This window comes from Epargyreus clarus, unplaced genomic scaffold (assembly GCF_041222505.1).
Source record: "Epargyreus clarus isolate Ecla_fem2 unplaced genomic scaffold, WU_Ecla_fem_2.2 ptg000001l, whole genome shotgun sequence".
Lineage (NCBI taxonomy): Eukaryota > Metazoa > Arthropoda > Insecta > Lepidoptera > Hesperiidae > Epargyreus > Epargyreus clarus.
In genome coordinates, this window is record NW_027332209.1 from 7,091,801 (window position 1) to 7,108,422 (window position 16,622).

Consider the following 16,622-nt stretch of genomic DNA (forward strand, 5'->3'; position numbering starts at 1 on the left):
TAGTTGTATGTATTCCCTACGTCAGTAGGATAATATATCTATGTATGTATTTATATGAAATTATAATCATAGGAATTTGGACTTACCTTATAGTACAAGGTAATACAAGGGATTAATTTGTTTCGACAATATTTTTTTATCAAGCTAGTTCTTAATTTTTTTTATTCACTTGTTATTTCTATGAACTGTACATACGATGTTAGAACATTTTTATGTTTCTGAAATTTCATCTTTTTTAGGCCCCAAAATATAAATCCACTCTATTAAAATTTGCATATATACAAATCAAAAATGGAATCCAATCTAAACTGCGAAGATATTTTTATTGCAAAAGTTATTTTAGAGTGGTCCTAAAAATAAGTCCGTGGCTATAAAAATCCGAATGGAAGCGTCACAAAGCTGTCAGCGGTTTGGTTAGACGGCGAAGTATCAAAGTTAAATTGAATATTAGAGGAATGATCCCTCCCAGTCGAAGTTTCGTTGGTTTGAACCAAAGAGATTAAATATTAGGACATTGTCAAGATTTTCGTACAAAAACTTTCATTCCGCTTCACATTGACACAATTTCGGATCGATTGACGTTTGACATATTTTCAGAACAACTTATTACTAATTGGTAATAAGTAAGGTAATAATCATGGACGATAATTTTCCTCCTATATTCCATCTACTTCTAGTGTATATTTAAACAGACGCTTTCTAACTCATAGCCCCACACTAGGATTTCCTGTGTCGTGGATCTCATGGAGACACAAAGACACACAAACATCTAGACTCAGAACAGGAAACTAAATTCATCATTTAGATACCTGTCTGACCAAGGAATGAACCGGGAACTCCCATCGTTTGGTTCCTATGAAAATCCGAAAGTGTCACAGCGCCGTCATCGGTTTGGTTAGACGGCGAAGTATCAAAGTTAAATTGAATATTAGAGAAATGATCCCTCCCAGTAGAAGTTTCGTTGGTTCGTACTGAGTAGTTAATCCATTGCCACAATTCGCATCAAGTTGAATGTTCTAGAACAATTGTCTGTTATTCGCATTGCTTATTCATTGTAAGTCGGAGACTATTTATGTTTAGCGAACAATATGGAGCTTGGCGCTTATAAATAGCGACATTCAGATTTGCAGATTCGCCGTTGAAATATTCCGAATGCCCTTTTTAGTCGGAAAGCTGAATTACTGTTTTAGATTGCCATTTGATATAAACGACAACTAAGATTTTATGTTTTGATTTGCTTATATTTATGTGCAACAATAAAATTCAATGCGCTTCATAATATACAATTTTGACAGCACTTAAAAATTAAATGAGCTAAATAATATACAAAATTCCTGTTATTACATGCTAATAGTGCTATTGTTATTACTATAAATTACTTTATTTATTAATAGCTGAGCCGGCAAACTTTGTATCGCCTCAAAATCTATTTATCAAATATATTTTATATAAAAAATATAGCCTATGTTACTCGTGGATAATGTAGTTTTCGAATGGTGAAAGATTTTTTTAAATCGGTCCAGTAGTTTTTGAGCCTGTTCATTACAATCAAACAAACAAAGTTTTCCTCTTTATAATATTAGTATAGATTTTGTTGGAAATGTCTGTATGAAAATAGTTTAATTAAGTAACCTACTAGAGGCCTACCACCATCTTTTAAAAACCAGCATAGTTCAGGAAAGTTTTATTTCAATATTGCATCGAAACTAATTATTAATAAATTTAATCAAATTATGGTACGAAATTTCATTGTATGATTAAAATTATATTGCTTTTAGAGATGGTAGTAACCCCCTGGCCCACAAAAAATAGGCTTACTAAAAATGAAGTAAGTCAGGTTTTATTTATGTACGTTAGTTTATTTAAAAATACTCTCTATTTTAAATTTGTAAAATGTATAGAAATCGTGATATGTATATTTTTCTTCCTTATTTAATTTAACCCTCTTAGGGTTAAATTCTTAATATTGCCAACTCACAAATTTAATTGTAACTTAACATATTCCAATGTACCCCAATAATCTGAAACGTGTTCAGTTTCTGAACATTAAATGAGGCTTCGTTGTTAAGTGTAACGATCTCGACTAACTTCGTTTGAATAGAAACGAGTTTCTATCAATTTCTACACCTTCGGAGTTTCGAAGTTTCGAGAACACTGCGTAGGAATAACCTTGAAAATGAAATTTAAAACTTTGTTCAAGGTACTTCAGAAATAATTTTAATAAGTGATAATGCTATATCCCTTATATGCCAACCTGCTCATTAGGGTTCTTTAGGCAAATGTAAAAACCTTATAATGTCTATATATCTGTGAGCTCTATATGATTAGTATGTATGTTCTGTAACCCGCTATACAATAGCACATAAAAAATGAATACCATGATAGGATTACAGATTTTATTGTCAATGACATACTCAAATCATAATTAAACGCAAGCTAAGCCTTAATAATTAAATAGTCTCCGTTTTGTTACTAAAATTTTATTAGCTTAAGTATAAGAGGTGCTAAATTAATTACAACAAGATTTAGATAATAGAAAGCACAAGCAGAATGACAGCAAATGACAGCAATCATTGGCCAACTTAAAGCCGTCTTCTTGACGGTGGTTAAAGATAATCCATAGAATATTCGATGATGAACATAATGAATGAATAATACAAAGCTATCATACAATAGAGTTGAGCGTTGAACGTATTATTACCGTTCCTTTTTGATCTTGAAATTTTAGAACTTATGGTAAATTTACTACCCTAAACAGTATCGTAAGTAAGATCCACAGTCGTGGCAGTGATTTAGCTGTCTACGTCCAAGCCAGGGGACACAAGTTCAAATGCTGATAGTGAAAAATTGCGTGACCGACAACAATTTGTCTGACTTGTCTACTTATAATGCCGTCTTCTACCTTAACTAGCTCTACGGATTCAGGTTTAGTATAAATGTGGATGCAACAAAGAGTAAAATTTTAGCGGTTAGTTCAGACTTACCTGCACTATAAAAGTGATGGTATATTTTTAATCGACGAATAAAAATAGTTGAAAAGTGTAGTTGCCAAGAAACACGGGTAGTTTTCAGTAATAGGAATAACACTTTAAATATTTACAATGCACAATGCACTTTTATAGTTGATATGATAAAAATACTACTCTAAATAAAAAAAAAATAAAGTGGTACGGAACCATCCACATGTGAGGTAGACTCGCACTTGACCAAATTTTATGAAGCATATTTATTTCACTAACTCCGCCATCAACTTAAAATATAAGCATACCTATATTAATACATAGTTAGTATACATTGTATATTAATACTCCGAGTATAAGATAAATATATAAATAACGTATAAAAAAGAATTATCAACTACATACAAAAAGCATTTATATTTTTCCTTAAGCCTTCTTTATCCTTTGACCAGCCTTTAGTGCGTCTGACAGGCAATTTTCTACATTATAACAGTGTGTATAATTTTCTGTTCTAACACTATACAAATGTTTTTGGATGATAACAAGAACATGGAACATAACGTAACGTTAATTACTATCCATTTTGGGAATTATACAATTTGCCGGTTTGATTTTTTCTACCCAAAAGTATATTAATGTCCGCAAGCAGCAGTGACCATTTAATCGGATAGAGATCATTTCAACATATTCATTATTTAGTCATCTACTTGCTCAGGGTAAAACCCGAAATTGCTACCCCTCACGACACCCCAAGAATTAAAATAACAACAAGGTAAACTCTTAGGCAATCTTTGTAGGATCTGTTACATCTGTTATCAGATACTTAGATTTGATTCGTCTTTTTCATATAGTATTGAAGTAGCAGACGAGCAAACAGTACACCTGATGATAAGTGGCAACTACCGCCCACGGACATCTATAAATACCCTGAAATCCGCCGCAAATGCTATTCCTGAGGACTAAATTGGAAAGCTTCTTAAAAGTGTGTCTACTTATCACATAAATAATACCAGAACACAAAAGCACTGGACAATGTTTTTATTACACGGAAATTGGGGTGGCGGTGGTACCTCAGAAATCGAAGCACGATCATCGAAGCTTGCTACCACCTTCACAGTAACAATATTTATACAACTTGAATAAATTACTTATAACAAAGGAAAGGTGTTGAGTATCCAAGGCAAAATGCTATTTAATTTTCATAATGTTCCTGCGAAGAATCTAATTTACTTCTTACAGAAAATTCTACGTAGAGCACGTGTGGGAAATAATAAGTAGCTTAAGGTTGGATTCCAATAATTAAATAATAAGTAATACTAGAGGCGAGACCGGCTATGTAATTTGAAATACTGGTAATTACTCCAAGGATTATCTTTAGACGTACATAATTCTTACGTAGGTGGTTATAATTAACACAATAGGCGGTGTTATTTCTATTTAATTTCGTTCTATCTTTCTTGGTTATTCTCACGAAGGTTTGTGTGAATGAATGAATGTTTGTTACTCTTTCACGCAAAAACTATTAAAGGCATTTAGATGAAACTTGGAATTCGGGTGGCATATGACCTAGATTAGCACATAGGACCTTTAAACATGGCCCATGGGTGAAGCTGTGCATAATAACTAGTAAATGTCTTTCGGAGATTTATTTAATCTCAGTGTTGTTTTATTTTCAACTTTATAAGTATTTCGAAAAATAAACTTTACTAGTATTATTCTCGTCTCCACTCGATTTCGAATCAATAAGTACCAAATTAGTCCAAATGCATTAAGGTGTCTGCAATTATATACACACATCTCAAGATATTTGGTATAATTACATTAAAATGTTCGTAAAATACTGAATGTGTTATTAGAATTCATTTTATTAAACCAAAATATCAGAAATCAGTTTCTTATCATCAAATTACGATTGTAAGTTACTAATACACCATAACATAGAACCGGATTGCTTATGATGGTAAAAGTTCGATATCACAAGAATCCGATTGGGAGACAGTTTTGGTTTCGTGATTTCATTGCTATTAGGGCGGCCCGCCGTTCCACGTTTATTGTCCAAGATACGAGTGGATTTGTGGAAGCAATTTCCTTTATACATTTTGTTTTGTCCTTTTTCCTGCAGTTTGATGGTCCACTTCGTGAGTTGTAGCTCGAGTTCGATTTAACGAAACCCTCGATCGAAGCGATACCCATCTCTACCGTGACCTGCCCGTGAAAGGAAAAATGTAATTATTCAATCAGATCACGTGCGCGAGATTGAACGAAAACTAATTTAGCGCCAAAGTTCTTTTCACTAAAATTAAACATACCTCCGATTTGGGCTGCGGAAAGCTTTGTATAAGTTCACCCACTCAATTCTGGAAACGTACAACGGGACATGAAAACGTAACTAAATTTCGTTCCTGTAGTTAAGGAATACTTTTGGAGAACATCGGTGACTGTTTTTACCAAATACACTGTACATATTATTAAATTTATTACAAAACCAACGGTAACTATATGAATTTGTAACTATGAATACCAAATAAGAATACGAGAAAAAAACATTTGTTTACAGTGCGATTCTCCCAAGTTTAATCTTAAATTATTTGCTTAGCTAGACCGTCCTATTACACCGTACTAAAAGATTCATGTTAGAACTACACTTCACCTTACGCTTTTCAGGAAGAAAACGTGTCTTCGCAGTGTAAAAGTACTGTCTCCCTTTTTAAGCCAAATAAACATGACATCGTCATTCAAACGGGCGCCTTATGGGGATCCGAGGTCCATCTGCGTCTTTATTCGTCAAGTTTTTGTCAGTCCGACTTCACCCTCGCCTACATTTGTTCGGAAAGTTGTCCCACCGAACATTACCTTGCATTGACATTGAACGTTTGGGTTCTGTTAGGGTAAACAACTGCTATTCGCACTTTCCCCTTTAAATAAAACACCTTCGGCTTCTTAGAATGGGAGCTCTTGTTTTTTTTTTTTTTTATTTAGTATTTGATCGTGACTAAATGGTTAGTGAGACAGGACTAAACAACATTTCATGCGTATGATACATATTGTGCCTTGAAAATAAGTAAGCAGATTATTTATTGACCTTTTCACCGGTCCCATCTGTTATGGTTTGTTGTTTTTTATGTAATTCGTTTTTATGTAATTGAATGCAATGCTAGCAAATTGATATGCACTCATTATATCTCCATATGGGTTGAGTTAAATTGAAATTGAATTTTAATTAGTTTTGCTATTTTTATTTAGTTTTGTACCATGTACATGGTACAACTCTAACTGCTACATAGGATTTTTCGCAATGGGTGAGTTTTCTTTATCATTTCTTTCAGTAATCAAGTAAATGACTTTTAAAAAGCTTTACTGCCTTTAAATTTTTATGTAACAGATAAATTTAAAATAATCGACGCAAACCACCTGGGTTCTAATACTAAGCCGCAACGTACGATATCAATGGTCGAAGTGAGCACGGAATGGGTGCCATTTGAGGAATCAATCAAAGCGAGCGTTCGCACAATCAGCGTGCGTGGGCCGGACGAGCTAATCAAACTAATGGCCGCTAGAGGGCGCTCGATTGGGCCGGAACGGACGCCACAACAAATCACAACAATAACACTGACGCCTGATTGATTACACCTCGATTCCGATACTTAAAACACCGGATACTTTTATCTTGCGTAGTAATAAAGACATAATTTATTCGGTTGGTATGATTGGGGTGACGTGATTATAAACACGTTAAATTTAACGTTTTAAGATCTTGTTTTTGACGCGTTTTGTAGTTGTAACTTCGTTTGATTACGGTGTTTTGAAATAAGCGTCGTTAAAAAATAAAAAGAGTAAGTGTTAATTAATAACTTTGACTGTGAGACCCCAAAAGAAAATGTTATACCTATATTTAAGATATAGGTACGTTGAAACTGAGAATCATGATAGCGTTTTTAAATATTTCAATATGATCAATTGATGAAATCCGCAAGCTATTTGACGCTGCACCCCAATCAGAACAAATACCAAAAATACGTTATCCTAATACGAACTTTCATGGAAATACGAACCTTACCGCAAATGCATTGAAACGTCTCGATTAAGAACTAGTCGATCGTCTGAGGTGTTCGTATAACGTCGTGTGTACGTCGAGTTAGCGTCAAGATTGCTACCAGCTAGCTGCCTGGACTTTAGCTTAACACGTGTTGGACAGATAGCTAAGCGGAAGTAAATCTGCAATTTAATAAACCATATAATAATCATCCCATTTAATATAGATAAAACACTAAATGGATAAAATGACGTTTGACTAGTACTTAATGTCAATTGATAATAACTCGCGACACATTTCCGGTCTCTTGCTACTACAGAAATGTATTTACTACTACTACTAGAGAATTACTGTAGAAACAAAAACCGAACTGCTTAAAAATATAGTCTATTACACCCAAAATTAAGAATAATCCAGCGACATCTCATATAATAAAATCTGTCAAGTCATTTGTGCTGCAGGGTATGCACTCGAAAAACATTACCCTCCGTAACCGGGTAAAAATGGTAAGTGGGACGTTTCAATTTCAAATATAAAAGAGTAAACTGATCATTTTTACTTCTCTCCGGTGTCAGGCGGACATCAAGTTAGCGTCAGGCAGTGACCGCCAGCTATCCAGTTGGACGTTTATTAAGTCGAGGATACGAATACAGACTGCCTAGGCAATGTCCATGTTTCTTTATTATTTTATATCATTATTTTTGAAATATAAACAAAATAAATGTTTATCAATGCAATATTACGAGTCCCTTATTGTGTTTGTTTAAAAATATTTAGCTAGACAAACTACGAGTTCTAACTTAGCCTTGAGATATTGGTAACTTTTTTTTAATACCTTTGGAAAAAACTGCTACCAAACGTGGATAGTATTGATAAATAATCTTATTAAAATTATAAACGGAAGGACGTTTCATTTTGAAATATAAAACAGTACACCGTTCTTTCATAGTTCTCCCCGGTGTCAGGCGGACATCAAGTTAGCGTCAGTCAGTGACCGCCAGCTATCCAGTTGGACGTTTATTAAGTCAAGGATACGAATACAGACCGCCGCGCGCCGGGGCAATTTCCATGTTTTTTATTTATTATTTTATATCATTGTTTCAGAAAGATTAAAAGGTAAATGCTATCAAGGGATGTTTATCGCAGCAGTACCTTACTAGGTTTTGGTTTAAAAATATTTAAAAACATTATTTATCTATTTTACTGGGCTATAGATAGGACTCCCATGAATTTAATTATAGATGTCTGTACAAAGACAATTATTGATTCAGACTTCGTGCCTATTTGATGCTTCTACTATATAAAAATATTAATCATAGAAATTTTGATATATGTTTTTATTCGAATTTTATCTCAAATATAATTGTAATACTGAATAATTTTTTCCATTGCTCGCAATTCAAAACGCACAATTTGCCGAACAGACAATCCCAACAATGGTGTATCTTTTAGTATTCCTGTCGGCACGTCGACGCAATAATTCCATCGAACTTTACATAGCAGGTGGGCGAAATGTTGGAGTGACATCCAGTAGCCAGACTTTTGCGGATACGACACAAAAGCACTCATCTTTTTCTGGCTGACGTAAAATCAAAATCAATGGTCAGCTCCATTCACTTTTGTTATTGCTACTATTATATTCTCCACAGTCGCTCCACAATTCGCGATATTTTGACCACACGGAAAGCGGCCGGACGATTGCCCATCGTGTTTTCGCATAAAAATTCATAGAAATACGTGAATGATGCGATGCTACTATCTCCAACGTCCGAGCCTTACATTTTGTTGCACTTTGCGCATTCGGAATTTTTGCGGACGATACAATAAAGCGCTACGTGATATTTTTCTCTTACACGTAACCGGTTGACTATCTCGAAAGTGGCATTATTTTATTTTGAATTCGTTCGACAAATAAGACGTCTAGGGATTACAGCAGATCTTAGCAGACAAGCCAATACAAAGGGATATGAACGGTAAAGCAATGATGTCGCAAGAATATTTCTTTAGTGACTCTTAGGGACAGGTAGCATTACGTCATCCGCCGTACGTCTTACTGTGCAGCTTCTACAAAATAAACGAAGAACAGCTGCTTATTGTATCGCTGACAGCAAAGCCGTGGTACGCCATTGTCGAGCTCCTTCTAAGAAATATAATAGCGACTTACTTGATCCTGGGAAGCCACAATGCATCGTCATTATTTCGCGCTTAAGAACCATACGCCTCTTTCTCTTCATTTCGACATTCAGACGCGTTATGTCAAAACAATTGAAGGTTATACTGGAGGGTGCATTATTTAAAGGATTGGGCATAATTCAATAAGTACGTTATTCTGGTTTGTATTGTATAAAGTAGGTGAAATAATTTATTTTAAGTAAGTATTTGATTTGTACTCAAACTTTGAGGCGGAGCTTATCGATTATAATGTATTGTTATAAAATTATTTCAAAGTTAAACCATAGTTTAACACTATTTTTCCGCATAATGATGAGTTATTTCAATGGGCACTTACTCGTACTTATTAGTACAGTCAATTCACTCTCACCGTGCAGGTCATTATGTAATACTTGGTGATGATTTTTCTTCTTTTTCAACAAATTATTAATTTGTAACAGGGTTATAACTTCGAAAAATCAGAATTCAATGTCTGCGATACAAGCCATGGTCTTCTAGAATCTGTGACAGAATTTTTCATCATCAAGTTATTACTGTTTGGTATATATACGATCCATTACGTTATATTCCTTTTTTATGATACGCTTAAAACAAACATGGTTTCTTATAAAATTCTAACGTAAAGGACGAGGGTACTCTGCGTTAAAAAGGATCATAACAAAAACGTACAAAATAATATTTTCTAAAAAAATATTTATAAAAATAAGCTAAGTCTAAAATAAACAGTCGCGCCGCCGTTTTATATTATTATGGAGCCGAGCAAAAATGTACAACCTGTCTTATCCGAGGTATTCGTATCGTGATAAAGATGCTTGTTGGAGAAATTGTCTAGCAGCCTGAAGGTTTATCGCTTTGTACGAATAAACAGACACGTTTAAACGATGAAAAATGTAGTGAAGATTAAAGAAAAATATGTTTGCCATAAAGTCCTTTGTACGCTTTTATATTCAAAACAAAGTTATGAAGCAATTTCGTATAGTTTATACATACATATTAGGTCTATCTGACGCGAAACACGTCTCAATTTGAATTTTTGTGGAAACCACAGCCTCGCACTAGGGATTTCTGAGACCCGAAAAGTTAATGAAGTGTACCGCGAACACTTTACCCGTGTCAAGCTGTCAAAAACACGTCATATTTCACGTGTATTTTTTGGATTTTCGAGCGATCGCCACGTCGAGTCCGATAAGAGTTTGGACATGTGATAACGTTAGAATCGAGAGGATTCTACATTGTGCGTTGGAATCTGGGCGTAGTCGAGCTGTCACATTTGATGAGGAAGAAAAAGGTATAAAAAGGGAGGTGTAAACATAATACTAATTTGTGCGTTGGGTATGTGGAAACATATTGTATATTGTGATATGGTGTCGCGGCGAGTTAGCGTCAGGCCGGTCACGGGGGCGAAGGCTCCGGTTTCGCAGAAGTGTTCGCCTGACGCTCTCTGATACCCGCCAAACTTCGGACCTCTTTTTATAAACAAAATTATGTTACCTTAAAGACTCATGCTGGGCGAGAGTATTATTTTCATACAAGTTTTTTGTGATGTTGTGGGGTTTTATAGTCTTGTTTCGCTCGGATTTTGTGTTTATTTAAGCTTTTTTATAATAAAAATATTTTACAATGTAAATAATTAAGAATGTAGTTACAATGTAAATAATGACGAAATCGTCGTTTGATTGATTGATAACAAAACATTGTATAAAATGTGGTAAATCTATTTGACATCTATTATTGAATAGGTTAAAGCTAATAATAGGTTAAAGGTAATTTGGTATTCTGCATTTTTACCAATTACATTATAAGATTTTATAAAATTATTAGTTTCCGTTCAACTATGAATTCGAAATTAAATCTATAATGGAAACATTTTTAGAAAAAAATATTTTCTGTGTTTTAAAAATATATTTTTAATTGAGAATATCCTATTTTGTATGTGTGTGTGTGTGTGAAGTGTACGTATTCAACGTACTACATATTTTGTAAATAGGGTAAAAGCATTAAGTTTTTTTTTTATTTCTCATTTCAATTCATATAATTTAATCAAATACCAAATCTGGCACGTACATTCCTAATTCCAAATTTTGTAGACAAATCCTATTGAGATATAAAAAAGTATAACCAAAACTTTAATGCGTAAAAGCTCTTGGCCAAATTTTTCAGTGCATCTTATCTAGTTACTCTTTGTACCTGCTACTTGTGACATCTCTGTACAGGGTTGACACTTAAACAATAATAAAAGAGATATCCTTAAAAATATTTGAATTTTCCGTCCATGATAGTATTAGTTTATATGGGTAAATCAAAAAATATTTTGAATATTGATCATACGTTCCCATTCACGTTAAAATCCAGTATTTATGTATTTTTATTGCATTCAAAAATTCCACACAAAGTCATACAAGGCTCCGGGATTTTTTTAAAATTATGATAAACAAAGGAATGATTATAAAAATAAAGCATTGCAAGTTTTCTACTGTATAATTACCAGTAGAATTTGTGTTTATGCTTTTAATCATTTTCTTATCATTATAATTTTTATTTAGTCATTTTTGTTAACACAACAAAATTAATAGACAATTACTACCCCGTCGACTTATCGTTACGTTTGTCATATAAAAATATATAAAATAAGAACATTAAAACTAAAACCACACACATTTATTATTATTGCTTGTTAAAGGAAGGTTACGTTACATATCTAACCTCGAAAGTCTTATTTATATTTAAGCAACATAAAATTTATATTACAATCAATATTGCATATAAAAAAATAAAGAACCATTATCACGTGGTAAAACGTGTGACGTTTGTGCGTCTGTCATACAAAGTGACAGCCCTGAAAGCTTCATCTGCCACTTGAACGATCGAAAGGTACGACGGCGCGCCGGTATCAGGAAGGAATGCATAGTGGGTGACTTGAACACTTCCTGTCCCTTTCGCACGCGACCGGCTTTGCTTGCTAAATTTGTAAGCCGTCTCATTCGTACACACCAACATTTTCAATACTTACCTGCGTGAAATGATATACATCTGTTCAATAGCGAACTCTCCCTCGCACGCACAAGTTTAAATACGTTGTTGATATTGCTCTCTCGCTCCCCCGTCTCATGAACAGGGGGTAGACGGTGTTGGCGTGCATTAGTGTTTGTGTTCGTCTATTTAGTGAACTTGGAAGCTCGCTTTCGTGTTTGTGCATAGGGTGTCAAACATGGCTGTGTGCGTGAGTTGTAGAGGCGCGACATAGCTTTGCCGTCTCCATGACTTAAAACTTTTGTACGGAATGAGACCGGCGGGCTAGTTCTGCGCCGGCCGGCACACCCGACGGATGTGTGTACGGGTTACGCGTCTAACTTCTTCGTAACTCTACGATACAAAAACTTGTTCTATGAAAAATATTTTTGAATAGCTCGATAATATTTTTGAAAGGTGTTATATGATTTTGAAAGGAATAAAGTGACTGGTTTGTTACATGACAATTAGTGATGTTTATTTTTTTGTGAAATAGCAACGTGTTTGGTTCAACGGACTACGGAGGTTGGTCGCTACACTGTTCCAGTGTAGTCTATTTTGTATCCACCAAAAACTCCGGCAGATTTTAAAGCTGTATGAAACTTAAACAAAAAACCGTTTAAAATTTGTTAAAAGGATTTCTTAGGTATTGTTATCGTGACTAAGCGCCGTTAAACGGAAAATTTGGTGCACGACGAATGTTCCATAAATGCAATATTTCAACGTTTACATGAGAAAGTGAATTAAAGCATTGTTACGAAAATTTTAAGACTGAATTTAATTAACTAAATTTTAGAAGTGTTTACTTATAAAATTTTGGAAAAGCTAAAAAAGCTCATATATCAACACTAATCATCTTTCTCATCACTCCTCTCCACGAGTTGAACAACCTTAATGCACAAAATAGCCGAATACAGGCCAAGTATAAACAGAAAACGTTTCCAAAAATAGACACCCCTGTATTGTCAATCTGGAGCCATTAAGTATATTTTGTAAATTTGATATGTTTTGACAACAAGTATTGTATGGGCGTTTAGTATAATTTCCATATTTCATGTGAAATCAAAATTGTAATAACAATAATATTAAAAAAAATACGCGTTTACAGAATAGCATATGTACATATTTATTATAATTTAAGTTCACTTTTCCTGAAATATTATTTTATATAGTAAAATATTCAATTATTATTATTTATTTTCTCTGACTATTCATTCCATGACATCTTACTTTTCTAAAAAAACATAATATCCTTTCATCTAATTCTTTATTTTCATATAGTTTCCTGCTACATTGCTTCTCACCAGCAATTAAATACTTTTATTAACATAAATTAACTAATAAGTATTGTAATGAAAATATACCCTTACAATATACAGTTTTATAACTTAATGGATATTAGTCAATATATCATAATACCTATTTACATAAATCATTGTCATAGAATGGACAGAATTGACCTCTCTATTTGGTGTACAATAGAATTTTAGGCCTACAAAAAGTGATAATTTCGTTAGCAAGTAGCAGGTACAGGATAATTTACAATTTCCGGTCCTTTCTACATTTTCAACTGTTACAGAGAAGGGAATACTTAGTCAAAAAAATCTATTGTGACGGTAACAAAGACCGTTCATCTATGTATCCAAATGGTACGGTATTCTAATAACGTTGTCTAAAGTGCCGGCAATTAGGGTATATTCTTTAAGCTTTGTTGTCGTAGGCAATTTTATTTTTATTCTTTATTGATAAAAATAGTGATATAAAAGGTTCGGTAATATTTTCTTGGTAACCTTGTATGTACAGAAAATATTGAAGGGATACAAAATGTTCCTAGTATCGTTATTGCTTATCTGTTGATTTTTTGACAGAAGACATGTTACAACCACGAAAAGTAATGAGTTGATAACGTTAAAAATAAATTAAAAATGATTTATGAAGAACTTAACAAATTTTTTGTTCACTATAGTTTTCTCAAAAAATTTAGTTATAGTTATAATAAGAATCTAAGTTTTATTCTATAACATGAAATATTTTTGCGATTTTTTCGCAATTATATTTTATGCTATGTAAATACACCAGTCCTTTATATAAATCACCAAACAAAAAACTGTTACGTTAATGTTAGTAACGTTAATAATGACTAATCTTTTCTTTTGTTTTTAACATTAATTCACCAACCAGACTTTAAGATATTATTAACACCATCAAATCTCCACCTATTAGATAAAATATGCTATTTAAAAAAAGTAATGAACCTTCCACTCCCTATTTTCAACATGTACAGGAAAATATTATAATAATATCTACTCAAAATATTGTTGGCTTCCATATTAATAAGCTTATCAAGTAACAACAAGGAGTAGGTATTATTTTTATTCAAGAGTAAAGAAAATAACATTACTTGTGTATGTAAATAATTCCTAATTCAATATCTTATGATATATTTTTGTATGATACTTGTAACAGCTGTAAAAACATGATATCAGTATGTTTTCGAAGTCATGTGGGTAGTAGAAATTCATTACTTACACTTGTATTGACGTTGAAAGAAAATATCGATTTTTTATTAAATTTCATGGACTACAAATAAGTGAAAACTAGCATTTGACCTGGGAATATGACCTTAGGTCGTTCTGTATTTGTAATAGCAAAAGATTCGTATCAAGAAGCAAATGGGGTAATGACATTCATTTATTAAATATATTTTTTTATACTAACTAAAATTGATATTAAGACAAAACTCTATACTCATATATTTGTGAAAGAATAAAGTTTTTTCTGTTAGTGTTCCTGGAAAAGGGCATACCTACAATCGATAACCTCAATTCATCCCTTTCAAAGTAGATAAAATCAATTTTAATCTCAGTCCACCATAATATCCCTACAACCCATAACATTTCATACGAAATAAAACCCCATAAAAGCTACACAGCTAACTTCCCGACCACCCCTTACTTACAGAGAATACCTTGCGTTATATCTCCTTGTCCAAAACAATTGATATCTCTATTTGTATCAATAATACGAAAAGCAGACGTTTACGTGTATTTCGTACGTGGGCAGAATCCACCGTCTCGACCGCGGTATCTTGTAACTATTGATAATATTTCCTATAGAAGATTTCGTTTTACACGAGATGAAAGTAAATGGATGTCGGAATCAATATTGTTGGCAGCCGATGCACCTATGATTCTGTAACTTAGCAATTGATTAGATAAGTCTAGAAGTTTTTTGTCGCTAATTATTTTGTCATACATAAAGCATACAAATGTATTGCTAATTTTGTTGTATGATAAAAACACTATAATATACTCGGGCCAGAGTATAATATACTTTTATCATGATATATGTTACAGAAGCCTGTTATTAGAATTTAGCATCTATACATTGTACTGGCAAGCTTATGATAAAGAAAATATTTTTTTAATTAATAGGATGATACTTTATTTTAGGCTTTCGGGTTAACTTTTGGCGTTTTCAGATACAAAAGTACGAATGATCCGTTTCTTAAAGGTATTCTACATAAGGAATTATAACCGTAGAAACAACAAAAATGATGACATGTATATCTATTTACATACTTGTAGCACAGAATATGAGAACGTAATAGCAAGTAATCTAAAACTTTATAAGTGAACATTACAAAATGAAGCGTTATTTGAATACATATCATTCATACGAACACAGCTCTATCCACTTATTTTTCTATTATTGAAGACATAAAAGTGTTAAATAAATAAAATACTCGTAGGTAATAATATTAATAAAAAGATAACAAAGTTTATTTGCACATAAAATAGTAATATTATTTATACTATAAATCACAAAATAGCTCTACAATTTTGTTAAAAAAATGTTTTTTTATTTTCATTTTTGTCTAGTCATAGAAATACGATTGTAAGAGCGAATCCGAAAAATTTATAACGACAAGACTTCTTTGAAAGTTACAAGAAGAGATACGTTATTTTTAGCCCGAAAATATTTAGTAAGCGAAGTACATGTGCGAGAGGGGAAACAAAGGGTCATAACCGTTAATAATACAATATTGTGCCCAAATTGTATTAAAATCGTATACGTATCGTATACACATTTGATCCAAATAAAGGAATGCTATTTATAGTTATATTATTTAGTAGTTGTTAGTCCCTTTGTATCATCCCTGAGCATTTCTTGAGGTTGCGGTTTGGGCCCCGTTAGTAACATTTAATTGATTTTGTACTCCAGAAACTAATTAGACTTGAGGTTTATGTAACCGAACAGTATTAATAAGTTATTGCATGCTGCCCCTAACACGATCTCGAGCCACCCGCCTGTTATTAATTAATCTAATCGTAAACATCTTAATATTGTAAACACATTTATATTTAAAGAGTTCGATTTTGAGTTGTAGAGCAAATAAATATACGAAATGCGTAATGTAACATAGCATTAAATCGTGTAATCTATTT

At 33.0% G+C, this 16,622-nt stretch overlaps 1 protein-coding gene across 2 annotated transcripts in view; it reads left to right on the plus strand.

Moving 5' to 3' along the window:
• Positions 1 to 16,622, plus strand: part of Sema2a (Semaphorin 2a) — a 483,298-nt gene that overhangs the window by 325,279 nt on the left and 141,397 nt on the right. The window contains exon 1 of one of the 2 annotated variants that reach the window (XM_073075433.1): positions 12,439 to 12,699. The exons of the other annotated variant lie outside the window; for it this stretch is intronic. The gene's annotated coding sequence lies outside the window, so the exon portion shown is untranslated. Of the gene's footprint in view, positions 1 to 12,438; positions 12,700 to 16,622 lie in introns of those variants that run through there. 2 annotated transcript variants of the gene reach the window in all.